At 42.1% G+C, this 18,324-nt stretch overlaps 1 long non-coding RNA gene across 1 annotated transcript in view; it reads right to left on the reverse strand.

The window, feature by feature from the left end:
• LOC116217354 overlaps nucleotides 1-17,283 on the reverse strand; it is a 33,338-nt gene extending 16,055 nt beyond the window's left edge. Inside the window, exon 1 of the long non-coding RNA XR_004161795.1 lies at nucleotides 16,982-17,283. This is a non-coding gene — a long non-coding RNA (uncharacterized LOC116217354). The remainder of the gene's footprint in view (nucleotides 1-16,981) is intronic.
• Nucleotides 17,284-18,324: the final 1,041 nt, after the last annotated feature.

Below are 18,324 nucleotides of genomic sequence, written 5' to 3' on the forward strand. Positions count from 1 at the left end.
GGCCAGCCCGACGGGGCCCTGGGCAGCCCTGAGCACAGCAGGGGCTGGAACTGGATGCTTATTAAGGTCCCTTCCAAGCCAAGCCATTCTGTTCTATGATTCTGTGAAACATGGAGGAAAGAAAGATTTCAGTGGGCTTATGTCTGTCCTAAACTGGAAATAGGCAAGTGTCCGGAGGGATAGCCAACACAGAAAGCGTGGAGTGATTGAAACAGTGCAAGACCATAACAGTACTCTGCCCACGTACCGTAACAGCAGACATTGAGATGCTCTCGTACCTGGAGAAAGTATCATGCAAGGTAGGTCTTAGACTTCAAACAATTTGCAGAAAACAGCCTGTGTGTAGCTCCATTCAAACAACATTCTGTTGTTGCTTTTGTGCTGATTTTCCAGCTCATTTGAAGATTCCACTTTGCAAATCAGCAATAAGCCAGTCGGCACAACGAAGTGCAAACTGAAAAACAGTCACAGCCTCAGGGGGCATAGCCTTCAGGCATAGCCTGAACTGCACATGTGGGCCAGATATCACAGAGCAGATAGAGATTTCTTTCCCCACTGTGTCCATTCAGGGTGGTAAGGCAAACAGAGATTTTCCTTAGGCTTCCGTCTTCCTGCTAATGACAGCAGTAACTGAAAACTACAAGGTGATTTTGACAGGTTTGTTTCAAGGAATGATCAGTAAAAGAATTTTTAATTCAACCAGGTGTAACTGAGATGTGTTTGAACCAGATTAAAAATAGTTTTTACCCCCAGTGGTCTGTGTCTGGGGCAATAACTCTAAAGGCTTGAAAGGAAGGTAAGTACCAAATCCAATTTCTTCTCAGAGGCACAGCTGTGCACTGGAGTGCAACTCACACTTGTAAAGCAGCCATTCTCTCTGTTACAGATAAGCTTGAATTCAGGGAAATCTGTGGGAACATAAGAACATTTAGTAGTTCTATTTTCCTTGCTGCATGACATAGAGAAAGCTTATATCTCACAATGTGCTATTCCATACTACTTTCCATCCCTGAGCTCTAAACACTCAGTATCTCTATTTTGCAGCTTGGGAAGTTGAGGAATGAGCAGAAAAATGCTTTGCCCAAAGCAACCCAGGAGACAGTGACAGTGAACACATCAGAAATCCAAATCATGACCACATTACAGTCTTTGCACTGATGGAAAGAGAGAATTTTTTCTTCTTCTGAAGAAATGTATGAGAGCTAGAAAAGAAGTACCCAACATCAAGCTGCCTTACACTGTGCTCCTTCTTCCTGTTGTACACCTGAAATAAAACTTCTTGCTAGCCAGGAACAAGCTCTTCCTTCCTTTCTTCACCAGCCACTTTCATTGACTTTCATCTCACTGGCAGCCAAATTGCAGCCTGAAATATCAGTATATCAATACAAGACAAACAGAATCAGTAGCATACACCTCCAGGTGAAGTTATTCTGAAGCCCAGGGATTTACTCAGAGTCAGCCTTCTAAGACCTCTTTGCTGAGGAAAGAAGTCTGGTCTCTGCATTTCTGGGCAGCTCTTTCTTCCCCGAGACATGTCACTGGTTTCATCAAGACAATGGCACTACACCTGGACCAGGATGGGCTCCAGAATCTGGGGGCCAGAGCATCAGTAGGCAGAAATGTGTAGGTTCAATGGGTAAAGCACAGAAGCCAAGAGATGCTGGAAGATGCTGAAGCAAACAGAGGGGGTCTTTCTATGTTTTCTCAGTTTTTTACAAGATTGGAGAAATCTGATTCTTTTTCATTATTCTTTCAGCAGAGTAATACACTGTTTCTGCTTCTTAGCCCTTCTCGGAATCATGGCTGCTATTCTTCACTTGCTCTGTGCCCATCTTTTCTAATTACTGCAAAAAGCAAGGAAAATGGCTACTTTTTAAGCACTTTCTATTAATTAAGGAAATGTTTTTAAGCAGCAGATGAACTCTATTTCCTTTCAGTCATTTCATGGGAGGCCAAACTTACTTTTTACTTTCTAGCATCTTCTGTTTTCTTGGGGTGCCATCCTAGACACCTGAATACTGCTCAGGATTTACACTGCCTCTGCCAACTGGGACCAAAGGCTCTCAGCTCAGATGTGCCATACAAACTTCTGAGGCAACTCCCTATCAGTGAGGGAAGTCAGGGGCTTAACAACAAAAGACAACATGCAAGAGGACTGACCAGATCCTTCCTGTGGAAAACATGTCACATATCCAACCCTAAGCAGGTTGCCCTTCCCCTCTGACAGCCAAAATAGTATGGGGACAATGGGCAATGTCAGCCTTCAGAGAATCATGTACATAACAGGGATCTTTTCTTTCTAAAGGTTAAGAAAGTATCAAAACACACAAAGCATATCAGTTTGGGGAAGAAAACGCTATTAATAAGATAGAGGAAGAGAATTCATAAAGGCATTTTCCTCCCTCTGTGCTCCCCAGTAGGTCTTACATCAACACACCTCAGCCCTCCCGAATGATTCATTTAACCTTCACACTTTAATCATAACAATATTTGTCCTTTTCTCACAGCACCTGATCATTACTGTATTCATTACACAAGAGCCGTACAGCCTTAGAAAGGAAGCACTCAGATGCAAGTCAACCACAAGACATGTATTTTCTCCCCAGATACTAGCCACGTGTTTGGAAATAACCTTCATAATACACAGTAACCACAAGACTATAATAGCCTTTGTTCAGCTATTAAGGAAGGTTATAAAGTTATGCAGGGATTAGTTCTGGGCAGATTCCACCTCTTCCAACTTTAAAGGATGTTTTCAATGTTTCTGCTGACTCTTTCCTCCTCCAAGGACCTCTGTTTCCCCAGCAGGTGCTCAGGACTGGTGGGTGCACAACAGTGGCACCTGGCAGGGCTCTGCCCTCGCACAGGGAGCTCCTCACACACAGCCCTGGCAAGGCATGCCAGGCATTCCGGAGAGGAGGACCAAACCCTTCCGTCCTTTAGGGCATGCCAATTGGGCACTCCTTGTAGTCAAACAACTGAAAGGTTTTTTCAGCTGTGATGACGATCACAGCTCTCCTGACACATCGCCAGACCCATGCTGATTTGAAAGTTTTTGTTTCAAGGTAAATTTTAAAAGAGGACCTCTTAAAAACTGCTTTCATTTTTCAGCTGTTTTCAACCAGCACCGTCTCTTTATCTAACTCAGTCTCTTAAATTCCAGTAGGATGACAGATGTAATACATTCATTACATCATTAATCACTGATGAATCGTGGAATCACCAAGGTTGGAAAAGACCTCCAAGACCATCCTGTCCAGCTGTCCACCTACCACCAGTATTTCCTCACTAAACCATGTACCTTAGTACAACATCTAAACGTTCCTGGAACACCTCCAGGGATGATAATTCTGCCACCTCCTTGGGCAGCCCACTCCAGCACCTGACCACTCTTTCAGAAGAGAAGTTTTTCCTAATATCCAACCTGAACCTCCCCTGGCACGACTCGAGGCCATTCCCTCTGGCCTTACCTCTAGCTATGCAGGAGAAAGGGCCAACCTCCACCTCACCACAACCTTCTTTCAGATTGTTGTAGAAAGCCATGAGGTCTCCCCTGACCCTCCTCTTCTCCAGACTAAACAATCTCAGTTTCCCTCAGCTGCCCCTCATAAGACTTGTGCCTAAAAAGCAAATATTAATCTTTGGGAATTTAGTTTTTCTGTTCTGATGGTGGATCAGAAACATGCCTAGGTACTAGTGTTCCAAATAACATATGCTTTACTTAAGTGAGAAAATAATCCATTATTCAAAAAGTCAGCCCGATAAAATGTTTTCATTACAATCATGTAGAGATTTAAACAATTAAATATTTCCTGCCAGTTCAAGAAGTATCTTCCCTCTTGATACCTTATAGAGTTTAATGGATAAATAATTGAGTTTACTTGGCTATAACTGATAAGAGTAATGCTATTTCCTTGTAAGACCATCTCCTGCTCAGTTACCCCAACCTTTACATCTCCTCTGCTCCCATCCCAGTTTACTGAAAACAATCCTTCTCTGATCACAGGCAGGCTTTACCTTGGCTGACCATCTGCTCCCCCAGATAAGCACAAACATCCAAGCTAGGGCCCCAAAAGGCAGAGAGTCCTTTGTACAGGCACTTGTCTTTATAGCACAGTTTCCCCCAAATTCAGAGGCCTCAGCAGGACCCTACTTCAGAGGAAGTACTTCATGCATTCAGCTGCACTCAGAAGCCTTACAAATTTTATGTCATTTGCATTGGGTTTTGCTAAGCTGTGTGTCTCCCCAGTAAGGCTGGCATTGAATGCAGTTTGTACGTATATAGGCTGACAGGCAGTTTATGAGCCTTCTGCAATAGACCACACCTTCTTTGTGTATACAAATAATTGCAAGTTCACAGTTTCAAAAGACATTTTTCTCTTTAGCAAAACCCAGTTACAATATTAAGCCATAAATCTAGGATTTGTCTGTTTATTTATTATGATTTTCATAAACAAATGGCTCCTCTCTTCCCTGAATTGATAGCACAAAGATGACCAAATTATCAAAGTCTCTCTAAACTATGTATAAAATAATTGTGCTTTTGAAAATGTAAATTAGCTATGCAACTATCATGAATAGTATTTCCTGCATTACTCACTTGAGCAGAAATCTCAATGAAATTTCAGTTAATAGCTGATTGTTTCGGGAAAGAAAAAATCATCATTTCAATTCACAAGGTTATATGGAAGCTTTTAAAACAGGACACTGTCAGTAACCCTGAGACTATTAATCTTTGTTGCAATTAAATCAGTAAACTATAAAGGAACAACTCAAGCTGCATTGTGAGCCACCAACCTGCACTGCCTTGTCTTCCCTGCCTTCTGCATTTTCATGAGCTCTTCACCTCCATTTTCTGTTGTAACGATGACTTCAAATTTGAAAACCAGTTTATCATCAAGGTGAATTGCTTATGCATCCTCACAGAGCGTGTTTTCAATACGATGATAACATGTACTGCAGATACAGTTTTAGAATGGAAAGGTTCCCTTAACTGTGAGAAACAGAACATATTTGCATATTGCAATTAAGAAGCACAACATTTTACTATTGGCATCTGACAGCATAACAGATTATTTCTCTGGATACATATCAGATCAGCACTTTTATTAATTATATTAATGCTGATCTGTTACACTGCATAATGTAGTTACTAATACAGACTAAGCACTGCTCATTCTCACAGCTATCAGTTTCACATTCACGATATATTTTTCTGTAAACCACTCTGAAGCTACAATCACCAAATGTTAATCAGCCAGCCTCTTCCAGCTCCATATCCCTTCTCCCAGAAAGCCTGTCAGAACCACTCTGCTCAAGCTGTTGAGTATTTCACAGTTGAATGGAACTAGTCTGCAAACACTTTCATGATAGTAAGCAAATTCCCACCTCATTCGAAATCCAAAAAGGTAAGTTACCTATCATTACTACTGAAAGGCAGATGGAGACTAGAAAATGTAAAGCTTTTGTATCCTGCCTAGGAAATCCTGTTTTTATCAAATCACGTAAAGAAAATGTGCAGAAGCTCGTGGAGAAATGCTCCTCAGCACCCATTTTTAGCAATCTGGAGCCAAGGTATTTCAACTGCTCTCATTCTTCTAGATGAAAAAGAGAGCACATCTCTGAAATGCACAGGCACAACATAATAAAGATCTTTTTGTAAATCATGGCTAGCTTCTTGAAAGCATGCAGCTCTTGCACTGATAGGACAGGGATGGTAACACTGCATGTACTCCCACTGGCAAGCCACCCTCCCCATGCACGCAGCAGGTTTGTGGGGTGGCTCTCAGAATGCCTCATCAGAGCTCCCATCAGAGCAGGCAGTGTCACAGAAAACACTACAGTCATCACAGCCTCATTATGGTACACAATCAATTTGCAGATATTCATTAGCATGTGTGACTTGCTTTTTTTTTTTTCTTATACAGCTGCAGCACCCTTGAAATGCTACTTGCAAGACTTCCTGTCTTCTGCTGGCAGTGACAGCTCAATATTTGCATCACAGCATCTGTGAATCCTGCAGCAGATTTTCTGTACCAGGATAATCGTTCCTCTCCGGGTGGCATCACTCTGCCGGGTGGAAAGGCCTGGCTCCTTGGAGCACCACAGCGATGCAGCTCTGAGCCTTGAGATATTGTCATCTGAAAGATGCCCCAGAGAGGCTGCTTTGTCCAGCAGAGCTTCCCTGCTGTGACTGTGCCACAATGATACCTTCAGCCTTCTGCATCCCTGCTGTGCTGATCGATTGCCAAGTCTGTCTTCATGTGTAGTGATAAAGCAATAAAGCTTTATAATTACACCCTGCTATTTTGCAAGTTGCACATTTCAAGAGAAACTAAAAAGCAGCGTGAAAATCTACTGTTTGTATCATACTAGCGCTCAAGTGGGAAGAAATTTGCTTGGGCTGGTTTTAAATGTGTATTTTTTTCATAAATATTGTTCACATCAACTACTGATTTCCTATTTTGTGTTAACTTATTGCTTTGTAATAAAATCTCATGGCTCCAGAGATGGTTCTGTTGTCAGTTAAACACATCTGTCCCACCGGAGGCAAGTCTTACACTGTCTAAATTAAGTGTACTAATCCTTAAAACAAAGTTGCCTTGCATATTCTCAGAGCTTTTGAAATGTCCTGTACAAACTGTCCAAGAGAATCTGATTTGCCACTAGTCTAAATCAAAAGAGTTTTTTTTGCAACTGCAGAGCCAAGCTGAATTATGCCAGCAGCTCCACTACCAGGGTCTCTCATTAGTTCCAGATCTGTTATGCAGCCCCTTGGCTTGCATAAAAAACCAACATCCGTGCCTACTCCCTGGGAGAGGTGGGCGATTTCTGCTGAGCTGTGTTGTTTGGGATTTATCACACACTGGTTCTCTCTCACAAGAGCTAAATGGCGTCAGCTTTACCTGGTGTGATACAGACAGCTGGAGATGCCCTAAGTCCTCCAACTTGAGGAGGCACCAGCATGCCATTAGACTGTAGGGTGATTCTCATGGGTGAAAATGCGGCTTGAATCCAGCAAGGCATCTTCCTGCTGCCATGCCTCTAGACAACAAATTCTCCCTAAGAGACCCTAAAGCATAGCCTGTACATTGGGCCAGCCAGGAAGCCAGACACAAACAAAAATTCTGAAAATGACAAGATCACAAGACCATTGTTTGAAGGCTCTCATTCAAAACTGTCATCCTCCAGAGAATTAAAAGCTACTTTCATTTTGAGTGGAAACATCTGCAGGAGAACTAACATGTTTTAAAATATGCATATTGACCTCGTGTTTTTAGCTGGATACGCCTTGATTTTTCCTAGAGCTAACAGAGAGATTAGCTGCAATGCAGTGATTGGGCCTGTAACACCAACCACTCATTCACTGCAGAGCTGTGCAGATGATGCTGAGCTACCAGTGCCAGCCTTACCATGCATGCCAGGACTTCTGTGAGACCTCCTCCTCAGAACCAAAAACATCTCTGCCTTCTACACTCTTTCATTCAATTATCCAGAGATATGTCTTACATATGGGATTATTTTTGCAGACCTTCAGAGGGAAACTGGTCCCAGACGTGGCCAGCGCAGAGGCCCTCAGTGCCCAGCCCTCGCAGCAGTTCTGCAAAGATGGTGTGAATCCCCAAGCTTCTGTGAGTCACACCTTCACTTCTAACAGAGCTGGTGCCAAATCTCTAATCTCTGCTTCCCGCTAGGTCAGCTGGAAAAACAAAGAAAGATAGAAGCAGCCCTTTCCCCAGCAGAATCAGCCACTATGGAACATAAAGGCGCTTTAAGATTGTGATGGGTTATGCTTCAATCTTTATTACAAAGTTTATCAATTATTGAAAAATATTTATTTGAATTATTCATCAACCTTCTTTTATTTAAATAGGCAGTTAGTAGTAGGGAACAAACCATTTCCATCCCTAGCTGTTTTATGAGTACAAGATTTCTTTCTGGAGCAGAAATAGAAGTCTCACTTCACGGCTAAAATCCATTTGATGGAATAATTTTTATCATCTAAATTTGTTGCCACTCCCTCTGGAATGGCAGGGAATAAAACCAGAAAGTGCCTTCAAGGTATCTGCACCCTGCACAGAGGGAATGCAGAAACAACCAACACGCACCAAGCGTGACACTCATCCCACCCATACTCTGGGAGGGCAGCAACTGCTGCCTGTCTGGGGTTGGCTGTGGACACACCGTTTGCAGGCAAAGGCTTCATGATGGGGAGGAAGAGTTCAGCTGAGCCAGAGTCAGCTGAAAACCACAGTCCTGCTCTCACTTAAAAACAGGCATAGTGCTATTGAACTGAATCAGCACACAGTTGTCTTTTTCAGCTTGAAAAGCTAACACTCCCATCACTACATCTTTGATCTTGCAAATGCCTGATCTGTGTGCTAAGCACTGGACTCTCCCACTCACACATGCAAGATGACTCATACTGAAATGTAAAACCTTTTATGGGACTGTGACCATTCTGTTTCTCCAGTCAATATTTAAACCTCAGCAAATGAGTTTCACTCAGAAACTTGCTGATAGAGCTCATCTTCGAAAGATGGGTGCGTGTATCCCCCACCACTCGCTCAAAGCACTGCATCAGCCCTCCGGTTTCTTGGGGACCTCAGCTGCAACGCATGGCATTTTCCCCTAGGATGGCACTGCACCATGTGCAAGTGTGCCAAGTCTCACCTGACCTGCAGAGCAATCAAGCCATTTTAGTTCCTTCAATACCATTTTTGTACAGCAGTAAAGCAAACCTGTTAAAGCTGAATCATTAATCGTTTGAGCTAATCAATAAATAATTGTATGTGCCATACTATTGTGCTTATAAGCAGAATCTTCCAGACCTAGACATACTGGAAATAAACAATAACCACACAAACAAAAAACACTGTCCTGTAGAAAAACTGCACTTTTTCTACATGCTTAATAGTGAAATTTGCAAAGTTCCTGAGCTGCAAACTGCCAATTTCATTCTAAATCTACTACAGGCTTTTGAGAAATTCATTGCATCAACAGCAGATTGATAATCACCTCATCTGCTATTATTTCTGCACCGTGACTTTAAACGCTGACCAGACATGCCCAACGGCATGTGAACATGAGCAAAGCGATCACTACAGCTAAACTGCAGCGAAGTGGCTCTTGTTACATAAAACTCCTACATGGATCAACTCAGAGTAAAATAAAAGATGGGAGAGAAGTAACAAAAAGTACATATCCAGTTGCCATCACCGTTAAAATACCAGCTTGGAGAAGCATTTATTTAATTGTCTCCTAAGAGTCCTCCCCACTTCTTCGCCTTTCAGCTCTGTTCTTTCTGCTCAGAGGATGTCACAAGACATCTCCTATCTCCTGTTCTGAGCTACACAAGCAGTACCAAATCCCACCAGGCGCTTTTCTCCACATCTCCCATAAGTGCCACCAGGCCGTGCTGCCCCAGCTCGCCCCTGCTGCAGCAGCACACACAGGCAAGGCGCTGCGGACCGCTGCTTGGAAGGGCTGCCTTTGCCACATGTGGCCTGGCTGCTTGCTTTGAGCAGAGAGGTAACTGCAGCTGAACGCAACGCTCCGCACAGCTTCTTCGAGAGGCACGGACGGGGGGACGTACCACCCCGTGACGGTCAATGATCAGAACACTTCTATTCAGTCCTAACACACTACGTGATGACGAATGGAAAAACGTGGAATAATGGGTTGGATGCGCACTTATTGCTGCAGTCTCAGAAGCTTTCTGAAAAAGGTCAGGGGTAGTCTCCAAAATCGTAAGAGGCTGAGAATGTCTGAGCACCGGGAACTATTTACAAAGAAGTAATTGGCATGTTCGAAGGCACAAGACATATCATTTCAATAATTACGTAGATTTATTTCCGCTGCAGAAAAAGCAAATGCTACAAATGCACCAGGGCGGGCCCTTCCTTGTGAGGCTGAGGCCCAGCGGCTGCCATCTCTGACAGCCGCCATCTCTGACAGCCGCGCTGACGCCACCCGCCTGACCGCAGCGCCGTGCCGAGGGGTTCACCTGCACACGGGATCTATCCCCAAAGGGGATTTAAAAGCACAAGGTGTGAAAGTAGGAATAGGTTTGCAGTCTGTAATTTTCACCCACTGTTGAGGACTAAAAAAAAATGTTTTTGAGATTTCCTATAAACTACAATGATTTGAAACAGTATCATGAAAAGGAATTACAGAAGTCTCACTTAACAATGGGCTTTAAGAAGAAACACCAAGTTTTGCAAGATTTTCAGTAAAAATTACAAGACGTGGCAGCACTGCTGCTTTAATGCCTTCCTTTCCCAGAATTGAGCCATAGCACATCCTTCACTGCGATGCTTACTGAGACAGGGAGGCACAACCAGGCGCCAGATTCCCAGCTGCTATAAATCACTTCTGACTTTAAACTGCTTCAGTTTCTTTAGAAGCCAAGTCTTCTTTACCAGATGAGCCTTGCTCTATTTCCATTTCAGGGTATGCTTCCAGGAATATAAATATTGCACAGGATTAAAAACGTATAGAAATAATGTTCCTTTAACAAAACCTATGTAAGATAATACAATTTTTATAGTGCATGAAAATAACAATAAAGATCCAATCTTTTTAGAAATCAATGAATCTCTATTTTGAAAAACTATTTCCTTCAATGAACACAATATACTGAATTGAAAATCTTAACATTATTACAAATGCATCAATTGATCAGTAATATTCCTCCAAACAGCTTGTCCTAAGACAAGATTTTAAAGCATGGCTCATAAATATGGGAACAGAGAACAAAATAGATTTTTTTTTTCTTTTAATAATTAAACACTTAGCAGCTAAATTGCATTGTAATTGATTGGAAAATTACTTTTTTAATGAGACTTAGTCACTAGGAAATGGTTTTTTTTCCTTCAATGTGACCAATGTGCATTGGGTCAGTTAAACAGCAAATTGCCTTACTGGCCTCCTATTTTGATAGACCAGATTGAACTTTCTGCAAGAAAAGAGGCACCACCCAACAGATGAGCTTTGACATAGCTCCCCTTCACAGATCTCAGAGCAGACATTAGCCAGGTGACCCCTTTATCTGGGCATCAGACACCCAGAGCTGGCAGCCACAGGTCTGCCTACAAAGGAAGAGCAGGCACTAGAGCTTACCCACAGAGAATACAGAATTTGCACCCTGCAAGCTCTACTCTCTTCCCCAGTACACTGTTGCGGATGGGCCCAGGAGGCACTGCTCCATCTGCAGCTGTGCAGCAGAGACGGGGCCACACACCTTCTGCCCACCCCACCTAGCAGCTGGTGAAGTGAGGATGAGCAGCCCTCTCCCAGCTGAATTCAATGGCAGAGAGATCCAAGACATCAGGAGTGTAGTTTCCATACTATGTCTATATAATCTTGGCTAAACTGCCTTCAAAATGGTGGCGTTGAGATCCCCAAACAAAACTTGTAGGCAGCACTGTGTCAGTGGTGAGTGCAGGCAAATGGAGCAATTGGCTCCGCAGCTCAAGCTGCTCATTGCTCTGAACAGCACTGGGCAGATTCCTGCACTCACTTTCTCTTTTTCACTGTTCTCAACTTCTTCAAAGCTTAACAGGTGTTACTCATACCCAGAAATCTACATTATAGTTTATTAGTGTTGCAGCTCATAGATTTCCCATTATGTAAGCCTTTGCATGCAATAAAGGCAGTCCTTACTCAGAAAACCCTTATAATCTAATAGACAAGACAAGCAAAGCATGGGAGAAAGTACTGAATTCTCTTAGATCTGAATTTTTTTAGATCTAAAATACTATTATAATTAGTACAAGGTAAAAAAAAGAATACTAAGTATTTCAACACTAGAAAGGCTATTAAAACAATTGTTCTCTAGGATAAACAGTGAAAAAGAAAAATTGTCCATCTATGTGAAAAGCACTGGGTAAGTGTTTATCAAAAAGTAAGTAATTGTTTGATAACCTTTTAGTTAGTAGAATTTTCTAAATGCTTCAGCTACAAAAGATTGTGATGAATCCTGATTATTGTGAACAATTCATTACATATAACAACAAAAGCAGTTACTGTTAAGTCAAATTTGTATTGTGTAGTTCCTAAGATCTCTATTGATGCAACTTGAATTGCAATATAAACATCAGTGATTGCAGTCATTTGTTGCTACCATAGCAACAAATAAAAATTAAAAGGGCAGACTACAAAGCTGAAGCAGCATCATAGCTGTAGTTTCTAATTGCATGACATTGAAATTGTGTGTACAGTGTAGGATGGCAGCTGTACTTGCAAGTATCTACAAAGCAGGTTGTCCTGCAGAGATTGAGTCACTTAGGTCAGGTTCTGAAATCAAGGACCAACACAATCTCTTGTATTTCTAGCAGTTTCCCTCTTTATTCCTCTTTTCCTGTCTCTCTCTCTCTGGTTTTAACATCTGGAGAGCTGGGGCAAACTTAAAAACCAGACTTCAAAGCAATCTTATGGAGATTCAAGCCATCTTACCATACTCTGAGCTTCAAATTCAGAATTCAGACATGACAACAGTTTGGGTCTGGATTGTAGAAAATGTCAGAAAACAGAAATTGAGCTGGTTTGAGTTCAGAAACAAAAGGAAAAAAAAAAAGTGGTGGCTTCTTAATGAAACAGAAAAGCAAGAATGGCACTAGAATTTGCACTTTTTTTTTTTCCTGGCTTATTTTCTCTAAGCCAGTGTATCGCTCACTGATACACCATCAGTGATACCACACAACAGTCTAAGAAGAAAACACAATTTGAAACCTATCACCTAAGTACAATTGTTCAAAATGGCCAAGCTAAACTGTGTCGAGTGACTTGTAACTTAGGAGCAGATCTGTATTTAATTATTGCATGTAACTACATTCCTTTGAGTCCCTTGCTAATAAAAGAGTATATAAAAACGCAATTTGAAACTACTCCATCCTCTGAGTGAACTGAAGCTCTACCCAGACAAGCTCACAGCTCAGGAAAGAATCAGTCTTGGATTTCTTCTGCATCATGAACAACTGTCAAATACCCTCAAATGAAATTCTCTGCCAGACTCATAGTCAAAAGGTGTGAAAAGCTAGTTCTTCTCAAATGTTTTACATTAGGTAGTTTCTAAAAAAGTGTACCTAAGTCAGTAGTAAATGAAAAGTGCGATATTTCAGTCAAAATTTTAGGTGCACGTATATTTGGGCTTAAGTCCTGACTGTTCTCTCATTACACCGCGGGGGAAAACTGATGTTCTTGAGTAACAAGCACTGATGTATAATTCATTTCTTTGCATTGGCTTGCAGATTGCAAGGAACTCTATTGATTTAAGGTGTTTCATCTCTGGACATTACAGGAAAGAAACAAGCGCGAGCTCTCAAAGTTTGGATCTGTGGGCAATTTTCCTCAGCACAGCTATAAGTCTTTGTGAAATCCAGTAACCTGTCACAGCATCCTTCTGTTATAGCTTGTTTTATTATGATGTTATTTGCAGATAAGTATCAAAAGTAATACATCCCATGTGACAGTAGGATGAAAAGGAAAGGAAAAGTAAAAGGGGGAATACCTGTTGTGACTACAGTAATAGCAAGTAGAAGCTGGTTCTACAAGCTGTCTGTAATGAACTCATATTTCAGCTCAAATAAGCAGCAGTGAGCCTTGAAGACAACATAGGAAGATTTTTGCTCACTGATAGGTCAATTTAGTTATACCTTTGATGTAAAGGCATACTTTTCACCTCATATATGCCAGTCTTGGGCAATAGAATAGTTTCCATTAGATTAGTGGTCTGGTGGATCATTTGGTTTTGCAGAGGGGCAAGACACTTGCAGATTTTACATGCCAGAAAGCTGAATTTGAGCCCATAATTACTAGTGTCACACTCATCTGGCTTCCTAAAACAGCCAAATAACTTAAGTTTACATGAAGAATAATCTATCCTGAAATGAAACAGCAGTGCCTCTAACTTCGGACATTCGATTTTCATTAGCGCTTTGTTACAGTGACAATGTAAGGAAAATAATACTGCCTGAAGTTATTCAGGCCATGAGTGACAGTAGACACAGTTAATATGCATAATTACAATATTCATAACGAAAATTATCATGATAATTAACAAAGGCAATTATCCTTTTTTGTTCTGATTACCTAAAGATACGTTAAAGGTAGGCTAGCATAATTAATTATCAAATGTAAGGTTCCTTACACAGCCTTGGAGGTTATTTTAGGAGCTTGCTCACAGAGGTAATCTCCATTATCAACATTGCCTGCCATTTCTGAGCTTATCAGATAATTATTATGGTGACATAAAGAGAAAAACATTTGAGACAGAAAGTGGAAGATAAAGCCCAGAAATTACTAGTAATGAAAAAGCAAATTTACAGAACAGTGCTATCATTAAGCATTTGGAAGCATCCTGCTGGTATTGATTTGGCGGAAGGGGGAACAGGCTGCAAAACTAACTTGCACAAAGTCCAAAGTCTCAACAGTTCATGGTCAAGTGGAATGGTAAAGCTGACCTGTCTCTCCAGAAAAACACACGGGCCATTAATGTAATTGGCCTTTTAGCTAGCAACTTGCTTGCAGCAGAGTGGCCTCTAGAAAAGTCTTTTCTCCCATCTGAATGACAAGTGTGCCCAACACAGATTATGATCTTTCTTCAGTATAAATATTTACATACACACACAAATAACTGAATAATAACTGCACAGGTTTCAAAAGAGTCAAAATTTGTCTTTCACTGTCACAGTACCACAAATACCAAAGCTCTGTGCTGCACAATGACAATCTCTTTGAGGCTTGATGGCCGGGGTATCAGGGTGGTCATTCAGCCCCATGGAGTCTCTCCTTTACCAAGAGGACGAAGATATCAGCGTCAGCAAGTGCTTGGGAACAACAGTTTCAGAGGAGCTTCCTGCTGGTAGAGCAGGCAACCCACCAAATGGTCTGTGAGGCATCCACTGGATGCCCCTGAAAACTTCTTCCACCCTGTGCCTCTCTCATACCCATCAATTGCAACTTCTCAACAGTCACTTTGAACATGTTTGTAATAACTATCTCCATGGGTCTGCAAAGCCTTCACAATCATCAGTCACCACTTCATGGTATAAAAATGAAATGTTATCTTTTCACAAAGACAGAAAAAATATTACCAAATTTTTATTTTAAAATCAAGCTGCTGGCCTGACTGACTGACATGTTTATCCACCTGTTCCCTACCCAAGCCTTGTAAGGGGACTGCCTTAAGGAGTTTATGTTAAATACAGGAAGGAATCTGCCAGCAAATCTTCAAGAATGAAATGGCATGGCACGCAAGGATGTGTACCTATGTATACGGTATACGGTATTGCTATCCTTTTAACATATTCTGCTGTCTTTCATGGAACAAAATTGTTTTTGACAGTTATAATGAGAACTGATTGAAGAAGCTGCACTGCTCCTCTACGTAACCAGGCGAAGATAGCACCTATGTCTGCAAACTTTGGGAAATGTGCCTTTCTGAAATCGAAGAAATACATAGCTCTGAAGTTACTGGCAATCACCAAATTTATTTAACACTCAAGCTCCCCTACTGTTTACTTGTACTTCTACAACATTTTTTTCACCTCCCACCATACTGGGCAGCCCCCCACCCAGCCTGGCCTTGAAACCTCCAGGGATGTTCACAGATTCTTTGGGCAGTCTGTTCCAGGGCCTCGCCACCCTCACAAAGAAGAATATCTTCCTAATATCTAACCTAAATCCACCCTCTTTCAGAGTGTGCTATCACTACACTCCCTGATAAAGAGTTGGTCCCCTTCTTTCCTGTAGGCCCCCTTAGGTACTGGAAGGCTGTTCTAACCCTTTCTGTGGCCGTCCTCTGGACCTGCACTAATACATAATCCACGGCCCTCTCGTGTTGGAATCTCAGACTCAGATGCAGTACTGCCAGTGAAAAGCTCTCAAGCATGAGCAACTATGAAAGTTAAATAGTAGGGTATGGTTTGTAAAAATATGCTGCTTGTTTTTTTCTCTAAACATACTGTGTAGTAGTCTGGGGGCCTTGTGTTGGCTTTTAATGGATCACTTTTACTCGTGGACTGTTAAAATCCACATCTCACAGGAGAGAGTAATAAGTAGAGATCCCACATAGCCCTTGCAACAGAACCACTGAGAAACAGCAGTGGGCAAAAGTATCCAAAAAGAGATAATCAGATTTATCCCCATCAGCTCTCTGCTGTATATACTGTCAAGTTAATTTCTTCATTTAGTCCCCTCTACCTCCTATGACACTTCTTTCAAATCACAACAGTATGTGGGAGTAGGACATACCAGCCGGCTTTGCTCTTTCTTGTACACACAAAACTCCTGTCTCCAAATGAGATCAGCTTTTGTGTAAAATCAAGATATATACAGTGTAGCGGTGTGGAGGCCACCAGCATGCAGCACGTTGGTAATGGACAGATACAAACTGGGCTTTACCCTGGTATCTCATAGATTGGTATTAAAGCTTTCAGTGTGATGAAAGATTGTTCTCTAAAAACGCATTTTGAGAGGTCAGTTCATACAGAAAAGAACTTCCTTCTGACAATTCCTAGGCATAAAAATGTTCCTTAAGCGTCAAGCTGAATCCCTGAAACCAGTGTATTTGAAACACCCAGCAGTATTTCAGGAACACGATGCCAATTTCTCCTGTCCCGGTGAGGCTAAGCTCCATTTTCTTTCTCAGAATTGTACTTTTAGTCTGGCAATCGTTTTCTGATTGTAAATACAATCTATCAGTTTTTAAAGACGCTGGAAATAAGAAAAAGCCGAACACCTAATTGCTAAGCTAAGCGAACTGCCCGTTTTCAGGGTTTCACCGGTATGCGTTCAAGCTCTTCCTGCCCGGGCAAACCCAGGCCGAGCTCTAACGGACTGCACCTGTTGGTCAGCAAAGAGCTCATCGCTCCTCTGCTGCCATCTAGTGACCACAGCCATTCCCACCTCGACACACTGGATTGCAAATCCAGGGAATTTTGAAACCGAGAGGAAAAGGGAAGCTGCTTCCCATCCTTACCTTTGAGTCACGCTATCCACATCCACAAGACGTACTTTCTTTTGGCTCGTCCGTTCTGCTTGTTCACAAGTGGCTCTCTTTTTGCTGAGACAAAGTGTTAGCAGCTGGCACTCACATTTGCACACAAGGACTTTCTCCCCACAGCACGTCACGGTAAGACTTTGGGCGTGAATGAGTACCAAAAGCTATATAGCCTAACAGTAAATGAGGAAGTGCTGTTTGAGGCGCAGGAAAGGCAGTTCCTGGCCGCTCTCCCCAGGGCCAACGTCTCCTGCCGCCACGAGGCGGTGGGCGCGCGCCAATACCAGCGCGAGCCGCACGGCGGCACTGCAGCACGCCCTGCTCCGATCCTGCCGCTGCTCCTTGGCGGGAGCTGCCGCCTGGTGAGGAAACCGGGCTTTCCCCACGCCACCCTTCCAAAATAATAGTAGTAACAATGGTGCTCTAACGCCAGCTTTATGGTACTTTTGGTTACTGTATGCACGAGGTGTGACCTGTGGCTGCCCTGTGCAGGACAACCCACAGCACCGTGCCCTGCAGCTGTCTGCTGGTGACACGCAGACGTGCGAGCAGCTTGCTCTGACTGCTTGCTGCCCCCTCAGGTTGTTGTTTTTTGTTCTTCCTTTTTTTTCTTTTCTTTCCTTTCTTTTCTTTCTTTCCTTTTCTTTCTTAATTCCTTATTTCCTCCCCTCCCTCAGAAGAAACATTTTTAAATAAGCTGCTCTCCCTGCTGATGCAGGGTGGAAGAAGTTCCTAAGGCAAGCTTACTCGACAATATTTGAAATGACAGCAGCCATTGAACCCTCATCACTACTAGAGTTTTTTGGTGAAACCTGTTATAAGCCTCTTTTGATAAGAAATTAAAATCTGAGTCACTCCTTGCTCTTGGTCTGTAGTAGCAAGTCACTTTTATTCTTTGTTGATAAAGTTACCGGACCTTTGGTGCCTTTTGCTAAAGCTGAGGTGAAGTTTCAGTCTGAAAATGTTTCTCTATTTCCAGATTTAATCATGAGTACCCTAGGAAGAGTCTTCTGTAAAACAAAGCAGAGTTAAAAGGTTTTTTAGACTTTCAGTTTTATTGCCATCTTGTCTCTGTATCATTTCTCAGTAGAGCAACATAAAGAAACACAGTGCAAGTCAAATAATCCATGTAACTATCATGGATTACTTTCAATTCAAGATTTGGGTCCTGTAATTCAAAACCAGACAAATGCAGTATTTCTCTTTGGTACTTTCTTCCATTTAGCAGAAGAGAAAAGTTTTAGACAAAGAAGTAAAACCACATTTATTGAACCATGCAGAAAAGGACAGGCTGAGAAAAATTACATTTATTCATTTAATTA

The sequence above is a fragment of the Meleagris gallopavo genome, chromosome 21 (assembly GCF_000146605.3).
Source record: "Meleagris gallopavo isolate NT-WF06-2002-E0010 breed Aviagen turkey brand Nicholas breeding stock chromosome 21, Turkey_5.1, whole genome shotgun sequence".
Classification (NCBI taxonomy): Eukaryota; Metazoa; Chordata; class Aves; order Galliformes; family Phasianidae; genus Meleagris; species Meleagris gallopavo.